This window comes from Lissotriton vulgaris, chromosome 6 (genome assembly GCF_964263255.1).
Source record: "Lissotriton vulgaris chromosome 6, aLisVul1.2, whole genome shotgun sequence".
Classification (NCBI taxonomy): domain Eukaryota; kingdom Metazoa; phylum Chordata; class Amphibia; order Caudata; family Salamandridae; genus Lissotriton; species Lissotriton vulgaris.
The window spans coordinates 1,517,615,254-1,517,634,771 of NC_141694.1; positions in this window are offsets into that span (position 1 = coordinate 1,517,615,254).

The window sequence follows — 19,518 nt, forward strand, 5'->3', positions numbered from 1 at the left end:
ATACATTGGGAACTGTTGGGGTTGTTGGTATGGGTTCTGGAACGGAGGGTGGCTGTATTGTGGCCATTGGTAATGTCCTCGGTATGCTCCTCTCTGTCTTTGTCGTGGCGTGCTGCTATTGGATCCTCCGCTGCTGTTGGAGCTGTTGGAGCTGTGGGAGGTGTTGCTTGCCGCATCCGAGTCTGGATCTTGTGTGGTTGTGGCTTTATAATCGGGATCCGAATACGGATAAGCCTTGACAAAGGTACATTTTTTGAGGTCTTTTTGAAATTTAGATACTTTCTGTTGGGTGAGGTTCTCTCTGTATTCGTTCATCTCTTTATTCAAATCATCTAGTTTCTTTTTGTACCCTGTGATTGTGGTTTTAATTTGACTCTCAGTTAATTGGATTTCTATTTGGATTTTTTCTGATAGTCGCACTGCTGTTTTTAAAATAAGCATAATCCAATCGTGCGTGCAGTGCCACGCTATGAGGGCCCACTCCTTCCTGAGCTCAGCATCATCTAAGAATATTCTTGGGGCATTGGTAACAAGGAGGCCCTTTGGGGCTATGTTATTAGTTACATATTCCTTAAGTATAGTCCCATGTAGGATTGTTCTGATGCGGTTGCGTTTCGTTTCCGTGAGTTTGTCCAATTCAGAAGTCTGTGATATGGTGTTGCTGATATTGGCATCAGCAAATACGTTGAGATTGCTCATGATAGATTCTTTTTCTTCTGTTGAGAAGGATAAACCTGGGTTCTCTGCCATGTCCGTATTGTGTCTAACCTCCTGTGCTACTGTTGAGAGAGTTGGTGTCTAGACTCTCACAGCTGTGCGCTGCCACGATATCCGAAATAAACTAAGTGGAGAGTAAGGGATTATGCCCATAGACGATGGACGAGAAATACTCCTGATCCCCTGGTCTCGAATACTTGAAAAACAAATGAAGGAGTATCGCCCGATGAGTAGGTAGAAGGTTTTCCAAACGTGGAATCAATATTCCTTGTTAAAAAAACCCTCACTCACCACCTAGTGGTGACATGCTTCATCATCTGGGTCCACCCTGGCGGCCTAGCGTCACCAGGGTTTGCTTCGACACCTGGATTGCAGTGGAGCAGGTTGTGAAGTGTAAGTGCAAAAAGTGTTAAAAATTGTCCTGGTTATGGCTTTGTAAATTAATTTTAATGAAAAAAGCAACAGGACATTATTAAAATATGGGGAGAGATACTGGAAGGGGAGTTACGACCTACGTATCTCAATTAAGTGTTAGTGGTGTATTGGTCAACATGTTTCAACCATATGGGGGCAATCCCCGGTATTCATCAGGACCAAAAGGAGATGGGAGGTATGAGTCCCCTAAAAGACTCACCCTGTCCTAAATCCTTAATCAACCAGTGGTAGAATATACCATTGGGAAGACACTCTTAAAAATGAGGAGCGTCAGTAAAAACCTGTGGAGACAAGAGATGAAAGAGGGAATCAGGCGCAGATTCTATTTACTAGCCTGTAACGTCGTGCAGACTCTTAGTGCAGATTTCTCAGTGCATACATACTGCATACCACAGTGGTGTTTGGAAAAAAGGCTTCTAATGTCGTTAAGCGTGCTCATATGGTGGGAGTGAACGCTTATCATGAAGGCTAGGATATGATTGTATCAAGAGTTATAGGTGCGTGCTGAATGGCATGCAATTAATCTATATTACGGCCTTTGGTTGAGTGCGCAATGGGGGTCAGATTTCCAACAATTATTGGTGATATGCGCCACAGAAAACTGATGTCGGCGAATGCGCAAGAGCAAAGACCAAGTAGAGGCTTATAGTGCTTAGATATGAACACACAAGACTCACCAACATGTAACATGGAGGTATTCACAAACGTAACATGACTGAGGGCAGGCTTACTAGAGGTGTTTTCCTATTAGGCTTCAACGTGCAGGGGGTAGGTGCATCACGAAGTACAACGTATTCTAGGTAAAGAAATGTTGTACCCGTGGTTAAGTCAGGGGTTTGGTATCAGGGTATTTAGTAAAAGGTAACCACTGAGGAACAGGTGAGGGGTTAGCATCTGTTCGCGTCAGGATCCTGTGGGGGAGTAAAATTTACTTACAGATTCCTTGCGTGGCAATAGGCCTGTCACCTACGTCTACCGTCCGCTGCTCGGCTATGAGTGCCGTGTAGCGCGAGGCTGGTATTAAATTCTAGTTGCTTCCGGGTGTGGTCATGTGCAAGGCGTGTCACCAGTACGGGGGCCTGTGCGGTTATCTGTTGTCATAGGGTCAGAAAAATGCCGCGCATGCGCAATAGCGCCAGCGGGCTGAAAGTATGCCGCGCATGCGTAATGACGCGAGCTGGCTAGGATGTGAGATCTATTGTGGGCAGTGTTGCCAGTTAACTGTTGTCATAGGGACAGAAAAATGCCGCGCATGCGCAGTGGCGCCAGCGGGCTGAAAGTGTGCCGTGCATGCGTAATGGCGCGAGCATAGATGTAAGATCTATTGTGGGCAGTGTTGCCGGATGGCTGAAAAAATACGCACAGGAATAAAGGTGCGCTTATTACTGTTATGATCCATAGGGTCAATGTTGGTCAAGGTTTATATGGTGTTAATTTCAGAATGGTAGGGTACAATCTCTACAGGTGCGCTCATTGGATGGCGCTTTGGGACTACTATGAGCCATTAGGCGATCTGATGGTCAAGGTTTTTGAAAAGAAGGGGGGGGCAAGGTCTGTGAGGGCTGCCGGACACAGCAGGGAGTTTTGAGGTTATTTTAGCACGGAACCCCACAGGATGTTATCATTCAGACCCTTCTTGTGGGTGGAAAGTCTGTAAATCCATCGCTGCTCTTTTTCAAAAAGTCGGGATTGTATGTTCGGACCTGCCTGCAAATGTTCTATCACAGTCCACCTCATGTCATTAGTGGTATGGTGGGCAGTGAGGAAATGATCCGTCAGTTTCGTTATGTTTTTCTTGCAGCGTATGGTGCTTCTATGTTCGCAGATGCGTTGTTTTATCTTACGAGTAGTCATTCCTACGTATGGTTTTCCACAGGTACATGTGATGAGATAGATGACATTGCTGCTGTTGCAATTGGTGTGGTATCTCTGTTCCCACACTTTGCCTGCCTCTAGGTTCAGTGTCTTTGTGTTCTCCGTGAGGTGACAGACACTACAGTCCCCACATCTTGAGTGTCCAGTCACAGGAGGCAGACCCCATATCTGAGTGAGGGTGGGATCGGTGATTGTTGTTATATTTTTAGGTCTTGTGTTGACTAAACTGTTTTTCAGGCTCTGGGCTTTCCTATAGGAGAATAAGGGTTTCTCCCAATTCAGTGTTCCTGAATTTATTATGGACCAATGTTTGTTGATACTTTTGCTGACCTGGTTTGAAATTGCATTATATGTTGTTACACATGTGAGAGGTATATTGTCTCTGCTTTTTGTTGTTTCTTCCAGTAGGGCTTGGCGGGGTTGATTTCTCGCCCGTTTTTGGCACTTGTGTGTAATCTTGGATGGATAACCACGTTGGGTTAGTTTAGTGGTGAGGTCCCCAGCTTGGTTTTTGTAGTCAGTTAATTTACTACAGTTTCTTCGTAGGCGTAAGTATTGACCGTAGGGGAGGTTCTCCCTCAGGGGTCATGGGTGAAAGCTTTCAAATCTTAAGAGATTATTTTTTGCTGTTGGCTTAAAGTAGGTTTTTGTGGTCAGGGTTTCATTTTCTTTTTAGATTTGTATGTCCAAGAAGACCATTTTTTCTTTATCCACACTGTGGGTAAAGTGCAGGTGTGGGTCACAGTTGTTAAGCCAGGTTATGAATGTTGTTAATGTTTCTTGTGGACCTTGCCAGATGGCTAGCACGTCGTCAATATACCTGCGCCAGAATTTGATGTTTTCCAAGTATGGATTGTTGGGTGACAAGATGTATTTTTGTTCGAAATCGAACACATAGAGTCCTGCTACACTAGGCGCGAAAATGCTGCCCATGGATGTGCCCCCTATTTGCAAATATAGGGAGCCTTCATACTCGAAAAAGTTCCTTTTTAGGGCTAGGGTAGCACATCTGATGATAAATTCTTTGGGCGTTCGGTGTTCCCAAGTTGTTTGTTCCAATATTTCTTTGAGTACATTAATGGTGGCATCCTGAGGAATGTTAGTGTAGAGGCTTTCTATGTCAAAACTTACTATGATCATGTTCTCCTCCATCTTGATGGTCTCTAGGAGTATTAGTAATTTTTTTGTATCCTTGAGGTAGGTCGATGTTCCTTGCACGATGGGTTTTAGGAAAAAATCACAGAACCTAGATAGAGGTTCTAATAGTGAACCTATTCCGGATACTATCGGTCTTCCGGGAGGTGGTAGTTTGTCCTTATGCATCTTCGGGGCCACATAGAAGTATGGTATTTTGGCCTCAGTTTTTGTCAAATAATCAGCTTCTTGTTTGGAAATGTGTCCTGCTTCTTCTGCTGTTTCCACCAGATCTATGATCTCTATCCGTAAGTCGTCTGTGGGGTCGTTTGCGAGTGGTAAGTAGTTATTTCTGTCATCCAGCAAACGTCTGCATTCTGTGTGGTAATCTATTTTGTTCATGACTACTAGACCTCCGCGCTTGTCTGCTGGTTTTATGATTATTGTGGTTTCATTCTTGAGGTCAAATATGGCTTTTTTCTCAGACCTGCTGGTATTGTAGTAGAGAGTGGGAATTGGTGTAGACTCAATTTCATTGAACACCGCCTGTTCGAAAGTGTTAATTTCCACTGGGACAGTGTGTGGAGGGGGGACAAATGTCGATTTTGTTCTTAACCCGGTTTCATTTGTGATTTCTTCTGTATTCTCAGTGTTAGTTTTATCGAAGAATGCTTTCAGTTTTCGTTTTCTGAAGAAAGCTGCTAGCTCGCAATGTAGCTTGAACTTGTCCAAGGTGGCTGTTGGTACAAAACCTAGTCCCTTGTTTAGGACTTGTCTCTCCGTCTCAGTTAAGGTACGTGATGATAGATTTGTCACTAATTCCTCATGTTGCTGGGGCCTGCTCTGTTGGTCCCGGTCTTGTTCCTGTTGTTGCTGCTCACTGTGTCTTCCTCTTCCCAGTGGACGTTGTTCCCTTGTTTGTTGCGGCCTCTCCCGCGCCTGCTCTGAAAAGGAGGACGGAACTGGTTGGGTGGGAAGGGGAACTGTTGAAAAGGTGGCTGCCATCCATACATTGGGAACTGTTGGGGTTGTTGGTATGGGTTCTGGAACGGAGGGTGGCTGTATTGTGGCCATTGGTAATGTCCTCGGTATGCTCCTCTCTGTCTTTGTCGTGGTGTGCTGCTATTGGATCCTCCGCTGCTGTTGGAGCTGTGGGAGGTGTTGCTTGCCACATCTGAGTCTGGGTCTTGTGTGGTTGTGGCTTTATAATCGGGATCCGAATACGGATAAGCCTTGACAAAGGTAAATTTTTTGAGGTCTTTTTGAAATTTAGATACTTTCTGTTGGGTGAGGTTCTCTCTGTATTCGTTCATCTCTTTATTGAAATCATCTAGTTTCTTTTTGTACCCTGTGATTGTGGTTTTAATTTGACTCTCAGTTAATTAGATTTCTATTTGGATTTTTTCTGATAGTCGCACTGCTGTTTTTAAAATAAGCATATTCCAATTGTGCGTGCAGTGCCACGCTATGAGGGCCCAATCCTTCCTGAGTTCAGCATCATCTAAGAATATTCTTTGGGGCTATGTTATTAGTTAGATATTCCTTAAGTATAGTCCCATGTAGGATTGTTCTGATGCGGTTGCGTTTCGTTTCCGTGAGTTTGTCCCATTCAGAAGTCTGTGATATGATGTTGCTGATATTGGCTGATATTGGCATCAGCAAATACGTTGAGATTGCTCATGATAGAGTCTATTTCTTCTGTTGAGAAGGAAAAACCTGGGTTCTCTGCCATGTCCGTATTGTGTCCAACCAACTGTGGTACTGTTGAGAGAGTTGGTGTCTAGACTCTCACAGCTGTGCGCTGCCACGATATCCGAAAAAAACTAAGTTGAGAGTAGGGGATTATGCCCATAGACGATGGACGAGAAATACTCCTGATCCCCTGGTCTCGAATACTTGAAGACTAATGAAGGAGTATCACCCGATGAGTAGGTAGAAGGTTTTCCAAACGTGGAATCAATATTCCTTGTTTAAAAAACCCTCACTCACCACCTAGTGGTGACATGCTTTATCATCGGGGTCCACCATGGCGGCCTAGCATCACCAGGGTGTGCTTCAACACCTGGATTGCAGTGGAGCAGGTTGTGAAGTGTAAGTGCAAAAAGTGTTAAAAATTGTCCTGGTTATGGCTTTGTAAATGAATTTTAATGAAAAAAGCAACTGGACAATATTAAAATATGGGGAGAGATACTGGAAGGGGAGTTACGACCTACGTATCTCAATTAAGTGTTAGTGGTGTATTGGTCAACATGTTTCAACCATATGGGGCAATCCCCGGTATTCATCAGGACCAAAAGGAGATGGGAGGTATGAGTCCCCTAAAAGACTCACCCTGTCCTAAATCCTTAATCAACCAGTGGTAGAATATACCATTGGGAAGACACTCTTAAAAATGAGGAGCGTCAGTAAAAACCTGTGGAGACAAGAGATGAAAGAGGGAATCAGGCGCAGATTCTATTTACTAGCCTGTAACGTCGTGCAGACTCTTAGTGCAGATTTCTCAGTGCATACACACTGCATACCACAGTGGTGTTTGGAAAAAAGGCTTCTAATGTCGTTAAGCGTGCTCATATGGTGGGAGTGAACGCTTATCATGAAGGCTAGGATATGATTGTATCAAGAGTTATAGGTGCGTGCTGAATGGCATGCAATAAATCTATATTACGTCTTTTGGTTGAGTGCGCAATGGGGGTCAGATTTCCAAGAATTATTGGTAATATGCGCCACAGAAAACTGATGTCGGCGAATGCGCAATAGCAAAGACCAAGTAGAGGCTTATAGTGCTTAGATATGAACACACAAGACTCACAAACATGTAACATGGAGGTATTCACAAACGTAACATGACTGAGGGCAGGCTTACTAGAGGCGTTTTCCTATTAGGCTTCAACGTGCAGGGGGTAGGTGCATCACGAAGTACGACGTATTCTAGGTAAAGAAATGTTGTACCCGTGGGTAAGTCAGGGGTTTGGTATCAGGGTATTTAGTAAAAGGTAACCACTGAGGAACAGGTGAGGGGTTAGCATCTGTTCGCGTCAGGATCCTGTGGGGGAGGAAAATTTACTTACAGATTCCTTGCGTGGCAATAGGCCTGTCACCTACGTCTACCGTCCGCTGCTCGGCTATGAGTGCCGTGTAGCGCGAGGCTGGTATTAAATTCTAGTTGCTTCCGGGTGTGGTCACATGCAAGGCGTGTCACCAGTACGGGGGCCTGTGCGGTTATCTGTTGTCATAGGGACAGAAAAATGCCGCGCATGCGCAATGGCGCCAGCGGGCTGAAAGTATGCCGCGCATGCAAAATGACGCGAGCCGGCTAGGATGTGAGATCTATTGTGGGCAGTGTTGCCAGTTAACTGTTGTCATAGGGACAGAAAAATGCAGCGCATGCGCAGTGGCGCCAGCGGGCTGAAAGTATGCCGTGCATGCGTAATGGCGCGAGCATGGATGTAAGATCTATTGTGGGCAGTGTTGCCGGATGGCTGAAAAAAACGCACAGGAATAAAGGTGCGCTTATTACTGTTATGATCCATAGGGTGAATGTTGTTCAAGGTTTATATGGTGTTAATTTCAGAATTGTAGGGCACAATCTCTACAGGTGCGCTCATTGGATGGCGCTTTGGGACTACTATGAGCCATTAGGCGATCTGATGGTCAAGGTTTTTGAAAAGAAGAGGGGGGCAAGGTCCGTGAGGGCTGCCGGACACAGCAGGGAGTTTTGAGGTTATTTTAGCACGGAACCCCACGGGATGTTATCATTCAGACCCTTCTTGTGGGTGGAAAGTCAGTAAATCCATCGCTGCTCTTTTTCAAAAAGGAGGGATTGTATGTTCGGACCTGGCTGCAATTGTTCTATCACAGTCCACCTCATGTCATTAGTGGTGTGGTGGGCAGTGAGGAAATGATCCGTCAGTTTCGTTATGTTTTTCTTGCAGCGTATGGTGCTTCTATGTTCGCAGATGCATTGTTTTATCTTACGAGTAGTCATTCCTACGTATGGTTTTCCACAGGTACATGTGATGAGATAGATGACATTGCTGCTGTTGCAATTGGTGTGGTATCTCTGTTCCCACACTTTGCCTGCCTCTAGGTTCAGTGTCTTTGTGTTCTCCGTGAGGTGACAGACACTACAGTCCCCACATCTTGAGTGTCCACTCACAGGAGGCAGACCCCATATCTGAGTGAGGGTGGGATCGGTGATTGTTGTTATATTTTTAGGTCTTGTGTTGACTAAACTGTTTTTCAGGCTCTGGGCTTTCCTATAGGAGAATAAGGGTTTCTCCCAATTCAGTGTTCCTGAATTTATTATGGACCAATGTTTGTTGATACTTTTGCTGACCTGGTTTGAAATTGCATTATATTTTGTTACACATGTGAGAGGTTTATTGTCTCTGCTTTTTGTTGTTTCTTCCAGTAGGGCTTGGCGGGGTTGATTTCTCGCCCGTTTTTGGCACTTGTGTGTAATCTTGGATGGATAACCACGTTGGGTTAGTTTAGTGGTGAGTTCCCCAGATTGGTTTTTGTAGTCAGTTAATTTACTACAGTTTCTTCGTAGGCGTAAGTATTGACCGTAGGGGAGGTTCTCCCTCAGGGGTTGTGGGTGAAAGCTTTCAAATCTTAAGAGATTATTTTTTGCTGTTGGCTTAAAGTAGATTTTTGTGGTCAGGGTTTCATTTTCTTTTTGGATTTGTATGTCCAAGAAGACCATTTTTTCTTTATCCACACTGTGGGTAAAGTGCAGGTGTGGGTCACAGTTGTTAAGCCAGGTTATGAATGTTGTTAATGTTTCTTGTGGACCTTGCCAGATGGCTAGCACGTCGTCAATATACCTGCGCCAGAATTTGATGTTTTCCAAGTATGGATTGTTGGGTGACAAGATGTATTTTTGTTCGAAATCGAACACATAGAGTCCTGCTACACTAGGCGCGAAAATGCTGCCCATGGATGTGCCCCCTATTTGCAAATATAGGGAGCCTTCATACTCGAAAAAGTTCCTTTTTAGGGCTAGGGTAGCACATCTGATGATAAATTCTTTGGGCGTTCGGTGTTCCCAAGTTGTTTGTTCCAATATTTCTTCGAGTACATTAATGGTGGCATCCTGAGGAATGTTAGTGTAGAGGCTTTCTATGTCAAAACTTACTATGATCATGTTCTCCTCCATCTTGATGGTCTCTAGGAGTATTAGTAATTTTTTTGTATCCTTGAGGTAGGTCGATGTTCCTTGCACGATGGGTTTTAGGAAAAAATCACAGAACCTAGATAGAGGTTCTAATAGTGAACCTATTCCGGATACTATCGGTCTTCCGGGAGGTGGTAGTTTGTCCTTATGCATCTTCGGGACCACATAGAAGTATGGTATTTTGGCCTCAGTTTTTGTCAAATAATCAGCTTCTTGTTTGGAAATGTGTCCTGCTTCTTCTGCTGTTTCCACCAGATCTATGATCTCTATCCGTAAGTCGTCTGTGGGGTCGTTTGCGAGTGGTAAGTAGTTATTTCTGTCATCCAGCAAACGTCTGCATTCTGTGTGGTAATCTATTTTGTTCATGACTACTAGACCTCCGCGCTTGTCTGCTGGTTTTATGATTATTGTGGTTTCATTCTTGAGGTCAAATATGGCTTTTTTCTCAGACCTGCTGGTATTGTAGTAGAGAGTGGGAATTGGTGTAGACTCAATTTCATTGAACACCGCCTGTTCGAAAGTGTTAATTTCCACTGGGACAGTGTGTGGAGGGGGGACAAATGTCGATTTTGTTCTTAACCCGGTTTCATTTGTGATTTCTTCTGTATTCTCAGTGTTAGTTTTATCGAAGAATGCTTTCAGTTTTCGTTTTCTGAAGAAAGCTGCTAGCTCGCAATGTAGCTTGAACTTGTCCAAGGTGGCTGTTGGTACAAAACCTAGTCCCTTGTTTAGGACTTGTCTCTCCGTCTCAGTTAAGGTACGTGATGATAGATTTGTCACTAATTCCTCATGTTGCTGGGGCCTGCTCTGTTGGTCCCGGTCTTGTTCCTGTTGTTGCTGCTCACTGTGTCTTCCTCTTCCCAGTGGACGTTGTTCCCTTGTTTGTTGCGGCCTCTCCCGCGCCTGCTCTGAAAAGGAGGACGGAACTGGTTGGGTGGGAAGGGGAACTGTTGAAAAGGTGGCTGCCATCCATACATTGGGAACTGTTGGGGTTGTTGGTATGGGTTCTGGAACGGAGGGTGGCTGTATTGTGGCCATTGGTAATGTCCTCGGTATGCTCCTCTCTGTCTTTGTCGTGGTGTGCTGCTATTGGATCCTCCGCTGCTGTTGGAGCTGTGGGAGGTGTTGCTTGCCACATCTGAGTCTGGGTCTTGTGTGGTTGTGGCTTTATAATCGGGATCCGAATACGGATAAGCCTTGACAAAGGTAAATTTTTTGAGGTCTTTTTGAAATTTAGATACTTTCTGTTGGGTGAGGTTCTCTCTGTATTCGTTCATCTCTTTATTGAAATCATCTAGTTTCTTTTTGTACCCTGTGATTGTGGTTTTAATTTGACTCTCAGTTAATTAGATTTCTATTTGGATTTTTTCTGATAGTCGCACTGCTGTTTTTAAAATAAGCATAATCCAATTGTGCGTGCAGTGCCACGCTATGAGGGCCCAATCCTTCCTGAGTTCAGCATCATCTAAGAATATTCTTTGGGGCTATGTTATTAGTTAGATATTCCTTAAGTATAGTCCCATGTAGGATTGTTCTGATGCGGTTGCGTTTCGTTTCCGTGAGTTTGTCCCATTCAGAAGTCTGTGATATGATGTTGCTGATATTGGCTGATATTGGCATCAGCAAATACGTTGAGATTGCTCATGATAGAGTCTATTTCTTCTGTTGAGAAGGAAAAACCTGGGTTCTCTGCCATGTCCGTATTGTGTCTAACCTCCTGTGGTACTGTTGAGAGAGTTGGTGTCTAGACTCTCACAGCTGTGCGCTGCCACGATATCCGAAAAAAACTAAGTTGAGAGTAGGGGATTATGCCCATAGACGATGGACGAGAAATACTCCTGATCCCCTGGTCTCGAATACTTGAAGACTAATGAAGGAGTATCACCCGATGAGTAGGTAGAAGGTTTTCCAAACGTGGAATCAATATTCCTTGTTTAAAAAACCCTCACTCACCACCTAGTGGTGACATGCTTCATCATCGGGTCCACCATGGCGGCCTAGCGTCACCAGGGTGTGCTTCAACACCTGGATTGCAGTGGAGTAGGTTGTGAAGTGTAAGTGCAAAAAGTGTTAAAAATTGTCCTGGTTATGGCTTTGTAAATGAATTTTAATGAAAAAAGCAAATGGACAATATTAAAATATGGGGAGAGATACTGGAAGGGGAGTTACGACCTACGTATCTCAATTAAGTGTTAGTGGTGTATTGGTCAACATGTTTCAACCATATGGGGCAATCCCCGGTATTCATCAGGACCAAAAGGAGATGGGAGGTATGAGTCCCCTAAAAGACTCACCCTGTCCTAAATCCTTAATCAACCAGTGGTAGAATATACCATTGGGAAGACACTCTTAAAAATGAGGAGCGTCAGTAAAAACCTGTGGAGACAAGAGATGAAAGAGGGAATCAGGCGCAGATTCTATTTACTAGCCTGTAACGTCGTGCAGACTCTTAGTGCAGATTTCTCAGTGCATACACACTGCATACCACAGTGGTGTTTGGAAAAAAGGCTTCTAATGTCGTTAAGCGTGCTCATATGGTGGGAGTGAACGCTTATCATGAAGGCTAGGATATGATTGTATCAAGAGTTATAGGTGCGTGCTGAATGGCATGCAATAAATCTATATTACGTCTTTTGGTTGAGTGCGCAATGGGGGTCAGATTTCCAAGAATTATTGGTAATATGCGCCACAGAAAACTGATGTCGGCGAATGCGCAATAGCAAAGACCAAGTAGAGGCTTATAGTGCTTAGATATGAACACACAAGACTCACAAACATGTAACATGGAGGTATTCACAAACGTAACATGACTGAGGGCAGGCTTACTAGAGGCGTTTTCCTATTAGGCTTCAACGTGCAGGGGGTAGGTGCATCACGAAGTACAACGTATTCTAGGTAAAGAAATGTTGTACCCGTGGGTAAGTCAGGGGTTTGGTATCAGGGTATTTAGTAAAAGGTAACCACTGAGGAACAGGTGAGGGGTTAGCATCTGTTCGCGTCAGGATCCTGTGGGGGAGGAAAATTTACTTACAGATTCCTTGCGTGGCAATAGGCCTGTCACCTACGTCTACCGTCCGCTGCTCGGCTATGAGTGCCGTGTAGCGCGAGGCTGGTATTAAATTCTAGTTGCCTCCGGGTGTGGTCACATGCAAGGCGTGTCACCAGTACGGGGGCCTGTGCGGTTATCTGTTGTCATAGGGACAGAAAAATGCGGGGCATGCGCAATGGCGCCAGCGGGCTGAAAGTATACCGCGCATGCAAAATGACGCGAGCCGGCTAGGATGTGAGATCTATTGTGGGCAGTGTTGCCAGTTAACTGTTGTCATAGGGACAGAAAAATGCAGCGCATGCGCAGTGGCGCCAGCGGGCTGAAAGTATGCCGTGCATGCGAAATGGCGCGAGCATGGATGTAAGATCTATTGTGGGCAGTGTTGCCGGATGGCTGAAAAAAACGCACAGGAATAAAGGTGCGCTTATTACTGTTATGATCCATAGGGTGAATGTTGTTCAAGGTTTATATGGTGTTAATTTCAGAATTGTAGGGCACAATCTCTACAGGTGCGCTCATTGGATGGCGCTTTGGGACTACTATGAGCCATTAGGCGATCTGATGGTCAAGGTTTTTGAAAAGAAGAGGGGGGCAAGGTCCGTGAGGGCTGCCGGACACAGCAGGGAGTTTTGAGGTTATTTTAGCACGGAACCCCACGGGATGTTATCATTCAGACCCTTCTTGTGGGTGGAAAGTCAGTAAATCCATCGCTGCTCTTTTTCAAAAAGGCGGGATTGTATGTTCGGACCTGGCTGCAATTGTTCTATCACAGTCCACCTCATGTCATTAGTGGTGTGGTGGGCAGTGAGGAAATGATCCGTCAGTTTCGTTATGTTTTTCTTGCAGCGTATGGTGCTTCTATGTTCGCAGATGCATTGTTTTATCTTACGAGTAGTCATTCCTACATATGGTTTTCCACAGGTACATGTGATGAGATAGATGACATTGCTGCTGTTGCAATTGGTGTGGTATCTCTGTTCCCACACTTTGCCTGCCTCTAGGTTCAGTGTCTTTGTGTTCTCCGTGAGGTGACAGACACTACAGTCCCCACATCTTGAGTGTCCACTCACAGGAGGCAGACCCCATATCTGAGTGAGGGTGGGATCGGTGATTGTTGTTATATTTTTAGGTCTTGTGTTGACTAAACTGTTTTTCAGGCTCTGGGCTTTCCTATAGGAGAATAAGGGTTTCTCCCAATTCAGTGTTCCTGAATTTATTATGGACCAATGTTTGTTGATACTTTTGCTGACCTGGTTTGAAATTGCATTATATTTTGTTACACATGTGAGAGGTTTATTGTCTCTGCTTTTTGTTGTTTCTTCCAGTAGGGCTTGGCGGGGTTGATTTCTCGCCCGTTTTTGGCACTTGTGTGTAATCTTGGATGGATAACCACGTTGGGTTAGTTTAGTGGTGAGTTCCCCAGATTGGTTTTTGTAGTCAGTTAATTTACTACAGTTTCTTCGTAGGCGTAAGTATTGACCGTAGGGGAGGTTCTCCCTCAGGGGTTGTGGGTGAAAGCTTTCAAATCTTAAGAGATCATTTTTTGCTGTTGGCTTAAAGTAGATTTTTGTGGTCAGGGTTTCATTTTCTTTTTGGATTTGTATGTCCAAGAAGACCATTTTTTCTTTATCCACACTGTGGGTAAAGTGCAGGTGTGGGTCACAGTTGTTAAGCCAGGTTATGAATGTTGTTAATGTTTCTTGTGGACCTTGCCAGATGGCTAGCACGTCATCAATATACCTGCGCCAGAATTTGATGTTTTCCAAGTATGGATTGTTGGGTGACAAGATGTATTTTTGTTCGAAATCGAACACATAGAGTCCTGCTACACTAGGCGCGAAAACGCTGCCCATGGATGTGCCCCCTATTTGCACATATAGGGAGCCTTCATACTCGAAAAAGTTCCTTTTTAGGACTAGGGTAGCACATCTGATGATAAATTCTTTGGGCGTTCGGTGTTCCCAAGTTGTTTGTTCCAATATTTCTTCGAGTACATTAATGGTGGCATCCTGAGGAATGTTAGTGTAGAGGCTTTCTATGTCAAAACTTACTATGATCATGTTCTCCTCCATCTTGATGGTCTCTGGGAGTGTTAGTATATTTTTTGTATCCTTGAGGTAGGTCGATGTTCCTTGCACGATGGGTTTTAGTAAAAAATCACAGAACCTAGATAGAGGTTCTAATAGTGAACCTATTCCGGATACTATCGGTCTTCCGGGAGGTGGTAGTTTGTCCTTATGCATCTTCGGGACCACATAGAAGTATGGTATTTTGCCCTCAGTTTTTGTCAAATAATCAGCTTCTTGTTTGGAAATGTGTCCTGCTTCTTCTGCTGTTTCCACCAGATCTATGATCTCTATCCGTAAGTCGTCCGTGGGGTCGTTTGCGAGTGGTAAGTAGTTATTTCTGTCATCCAGCAAACGTCTGCATTCTGTGTGGTAATCTATTTTGTTCATGACTACTAGACATCCGCCCTTGTCTGCTTGTTTTATGATTATTGTGGTGTCATTCTTGAGGTCAAATATGGCTTTTTTCTCAGACCTGCTGGTATTGTAGTAGAGAGTGGGAATTGGTGTAGACTCAATTTCATTGAACACCGCCTGTTCAAAAGTGTTAATTTCCACTGGGACAGTGTGTGGAGGGGGGACAAATGTCAATTTTGTTCTTAACCCGGTTTAATTTGTGATTTCTTCTGTATTCTCAGTGTTAGTTTTATCGAAGAATGCTTTCAGTTTTCGTTTTCTGAAGAAAGCTGCTAGCTCGCAATGTAGCTTGAACATGTCCAAGGTGGCTGTTGGTACAAAACCTAGTCCCTTGTTTAGGACTTGTCTCTCTGTCTCAGTTAAGGTACGTGATGATAGATTTGTCACTAATTCCTCATGTTGCTGGGGCCTGCTCTGTTGGTCCCGGTCTTGTTCCTGTTGTTGCTGCTCACTGTGTCTTCCTCTTCCCAGTGGACGTTGTTCCCTTGTTTGTTGCGGCCTCTCCCGCGCCTGCTCTGAAAAGGAGGACGGAACTGGTTGAGTGGGAAGGGGAACTGTTGAAAAGGTGGCTGCCATCCATACATTGGGAGCTGTTGGGGTTGTTGGTATAGGTTCTGGAACAGAGGGTGGCTGTATTGTGGCCATTGGTAATGTCCTTGGTATGCTCCTCTCTGTCTTTGTCGTGGCGTTCTGCTATTGGATCCTCCGCTGCTGTTGGAGCTGTGGGAGGTGTTGCTTGCCGCATCCGAGTCTGGATCTTGTGTGGTTGTGGCTTTATAATCGGGATCCGAATACGGATAAGCCTTGACAAAGGTAAATTTTTTTAGGTCTTTTTGAAATTTAGATACTTTCTGTTGGGTGAGGTTCTCTCTGTATTCGTTCATCTCTTTATTCAAATCATCTAGTTTCTTTTTGTACCCTGTGATTGTGGTTTTAATTTGACTCTCAGTTAATTGGATTTCTATTTGGATTTTTTCTGATAGTCGCACTGCTGTTTTTAAAATAAGCATAATCCAATTGTGCGTGCAGTGCCACGCTATGAGGGCCCAATCCTTCCTGAGCTCAGCATCATCTAAGAATATTCTTGGGGCATTGGTAACAAGGAGGCCCTTTGGGGCTATGTTATTAGTTACATATTCCTTAAGTATAGTCCCATGTAGGATTGTTCTGATGCGGTTGCGTTTCGTTTCCGTGAGTTTGTCCCATTCAGAAGTCTGTGATATGGTGTTGCTGATATTGGCATCAGCAAATACGTTGAGATTGCTCATGATAGAGTCTATTTCTTCTGTTGAGAAGGATAAACCTGGGTTCTCTGCCATGTCCGTATTGTGTCTAACCTCCTGTGGTACTGTTGAGAGAGTTGGTGTCTAGACTCTCACAGCTGTGCGCTGCCACGATATCCGAAAAAAACAAAGTGGAGAGTAAGGGATTATGCCCATAGACGATGGACGAGAAATACTCCTGATCCCCTGGTCTCGAATAATTAAAAAACAAATGAAGGAGTATCACCCAATGAGTAGGTAGAAGGTTTTCCAAACGTGGAATCAATATTCCTTGTTAAAAAAACCCTCACTCACCACCTAGTGGTGACATGCTTCATCATCGGGGTCCACCCTGGCGACCTAGGGTCACCAGGGTGTGCTTCGACACCTGGATTGCAGTGGAGCAGGTTGTGAAGTGTAAGTGCAAAAAGTGTTAAAAATTGTCCTGGTTATGGCTTTGTAAATGAATTTTAATGAAAAAAGCAACTGGACAATATTAAAATATGGGGAGAGATACTGGAAGGGGAGTTACGACCTACGTATCTCAATTAAGTGTTAGTGGTGTATTGGTCAACATGTTTCAACCATATGGGGGCAATCCCCGGTATTCATCAGGACCAAAAGGAGATGGGAGGTATGAGCCCCCTAAAAGACTCACCCTGTCCTAAATCCTTAATCAACCAGTGGTAGAATATACCATTGGGAAGACACTCTTAAAAATGAGGAGCGTCAGTAAAAACCTGTGGAGACAAGAGATGAAAGAGGGAATCAGGCACAGATTCTATTTACTAGCCTGTAACGTCGTGCAGACTCTTAGTGCAGATTTCTCAGTGCATACATACTACATACCACAGTGGTGTTTGGAAAAAAGGCTTCTAATGTCGTTAAGTGTGCTCATATGGTGGGAGTGAACGCTTATCATGAAGGCTAGGATATGATTGTATCAAGAGTTATAGGTGCGTGCTGAATGGCATGCAATAAATCTATATTACGTCTTTTGGTTGAGTGCGCAATGGGGGTCAGATTTCCAAGAATTATTGGTGATATGCGCCACAGAAAACTGATGTTGGCGAATGCGCAAGATCAAAGACCAAGTAGAGGCTTATAGTGCTTAGATATGAACACACAAGACTCACAAACATGTAACATGGAGGTATTCACAAACGTAACATGACTGAGGGCAGGCTTACTAGAGGCGTTTTCCTATTAGGCTTCAACGTGCAGGGGGTAGGTGCATCACGAAGTACAACGTATTCTAGGTAAAGAAATGTTGTACCCGTGGGTAAGTCAGGGGTTTGGTATCAGGGTATTTAGTAAAAGGTAACCACTGAGGAACAGGTGAGGGGTTAGCATTTGTTCGCGTCAGGATCCTGTGGGGGAGGAAAATTTACTTACAGATTCCTTGCATGACAATAGGCCTGTCACCTACATCTACCGTCCGCTGCTCGGCTATGAGTGCCGTGTAGCGCGAGGCTGGTATTAAATTCTAGTTGCTTCCGGGTGTGGTCACATGCAAGGCGTGTCACCAGTACGGGGGCCTGTGCGGTTATCTGTTGTCATAGGGACAGAAAAATGCCGCGCATGCGCAATGGCGCCAGCGGGCTGAAAGTATGCCGCGCATGCAAAATGACGCGAGCCGGCTAGGATGTGAGATCTATTGTGGGCAGTGTTGCCAGTTAACTGTTGTCATAGGGACAGAAAAATGCAGCGCATGCGCAGTGGCGCCAGCGGGCTGAAAGTATGCCGTGCATGCGTAATGGCGCGAGCATGGATGTAAGATCTATTGTGGGCAGTGTTGCCGGATGGCTGAAAAAAACGCACAGGAATAAAGGTGCGCTTATTACTGTTATGATCCATAGGGTGAATGTTGTTCAAGGTTTATATGGTGTTAATTTCAGAATTGTAGGGCACAATCTCTACAGGTGCGCTCATTGGATGGCGCTTTGGGACTACTATGAGCCATTAGGCGATCTGATGGTCAAGGTTTTTGAAAAGAAGAGGGGGGCAAGGTCCGTGAGGGCTGCCGGACACAGCAGGGAGTTTTGAGGTTATTTTAGCACGGAACCCCACGGGATGTTATCATTCAGACCCTTCTTGTGGGTGGAAAGTCAGTAAATCCATCGCTGCTCTTTTTCAAAAAGGCGGGATTGTATGTTCGGACCTGGCTGCAATTGTTCTATCACAGTCCACCTCATGTCATTAGTGGTATGGTGGGCAGTGAGGAAATGATCCGTCAGTTTCGTTATGTTTTTCTTGCAGCGTATGGTGCTTCTATGTTCGCAGATGCATTGTTTTATCTTACGAGTAGTCATTCCTACGTATGGTTTTCCATAGGTACATGTGATGAGATAGATGACATTGCTGCTGTTGCAATTGGTGTGGTATCTCTGTTCCCACACTTTGCCTGCCTCTAGGTTCAGTGTCTTTGTGTTCTCCGTGAGGTGACAGACACTACAGTCCCCACATCTTGAGTGTCCACTCACAGAAGGCAGACCCCATATCTGAGTGAGGGTGGGATCGGTGATTGTTGTTATATTTTTAGGTCTTGTGTTGACTAAACTGTTTTTCAGGCTCTGGGCTTTCCTATAGGAGAATAAGGGTTTCTCCCAATTCAGTGTTCCTGAATTTATTATGGACCAATGTTTGTTGATACTTTTGCTGACCTGGTTTGAAATTGCATTATATTTTGTTACACATGTGAGAGGTTTATTGTCTCTGCTTTTTGTTGTTTCTTCCAGTAGGGCTTGGCGGGGTTGATTTCTCGCCCGTTTTTGGCACTTGTGTGTAATCTTGGATGGATAACCACGTTGGGTTAGTTTAGTGGTGAGTTCCCCAGATTGGTTTTTGTAGTCAGTTAATTTACTACAGTTTCTTCGTAGGCGTAAGTATTGACCGTAGGGGAGGTTCTCCCTCAGGGGTTGTGGGTGAAAGCTTTCAAATCTTAAGAGATTATTTTTTGCTGTTGGCTTAAAGTAGATTTTTGTGGTCAGGGTTTCATTTTCTTTTTGGATTTGTATGTCCAAGAAGACAATTTTTTCTTTATCCACACTGTGGGTAAAGTGCAGGTGTGGGTCACAGTTGTTAAGCCAGGTTATGAATGTTGTTAATGTTTCTTGTGGACCTTGCCAGATGGCTAGCACGTCATCAATATACCTGCGCCAGAATTTGATGTTTTCCAAGTATGGATTGTTGGGTGACAAGATGTATTTTTGTTCGAAATCGAACACATAGAGTCCTGCTACACTAGGCGCGAAAACGCTGCCCATGGATGTGCCCCCTATTTGCACATATAGGGAGCCTTCATACTCGAAAAAGTTCCTTTTTAGGACTAGGGTAGCACATCTGATGATAAATTCTTTGGGCGTTCGGTGTTCCCAAGTTGTTTGT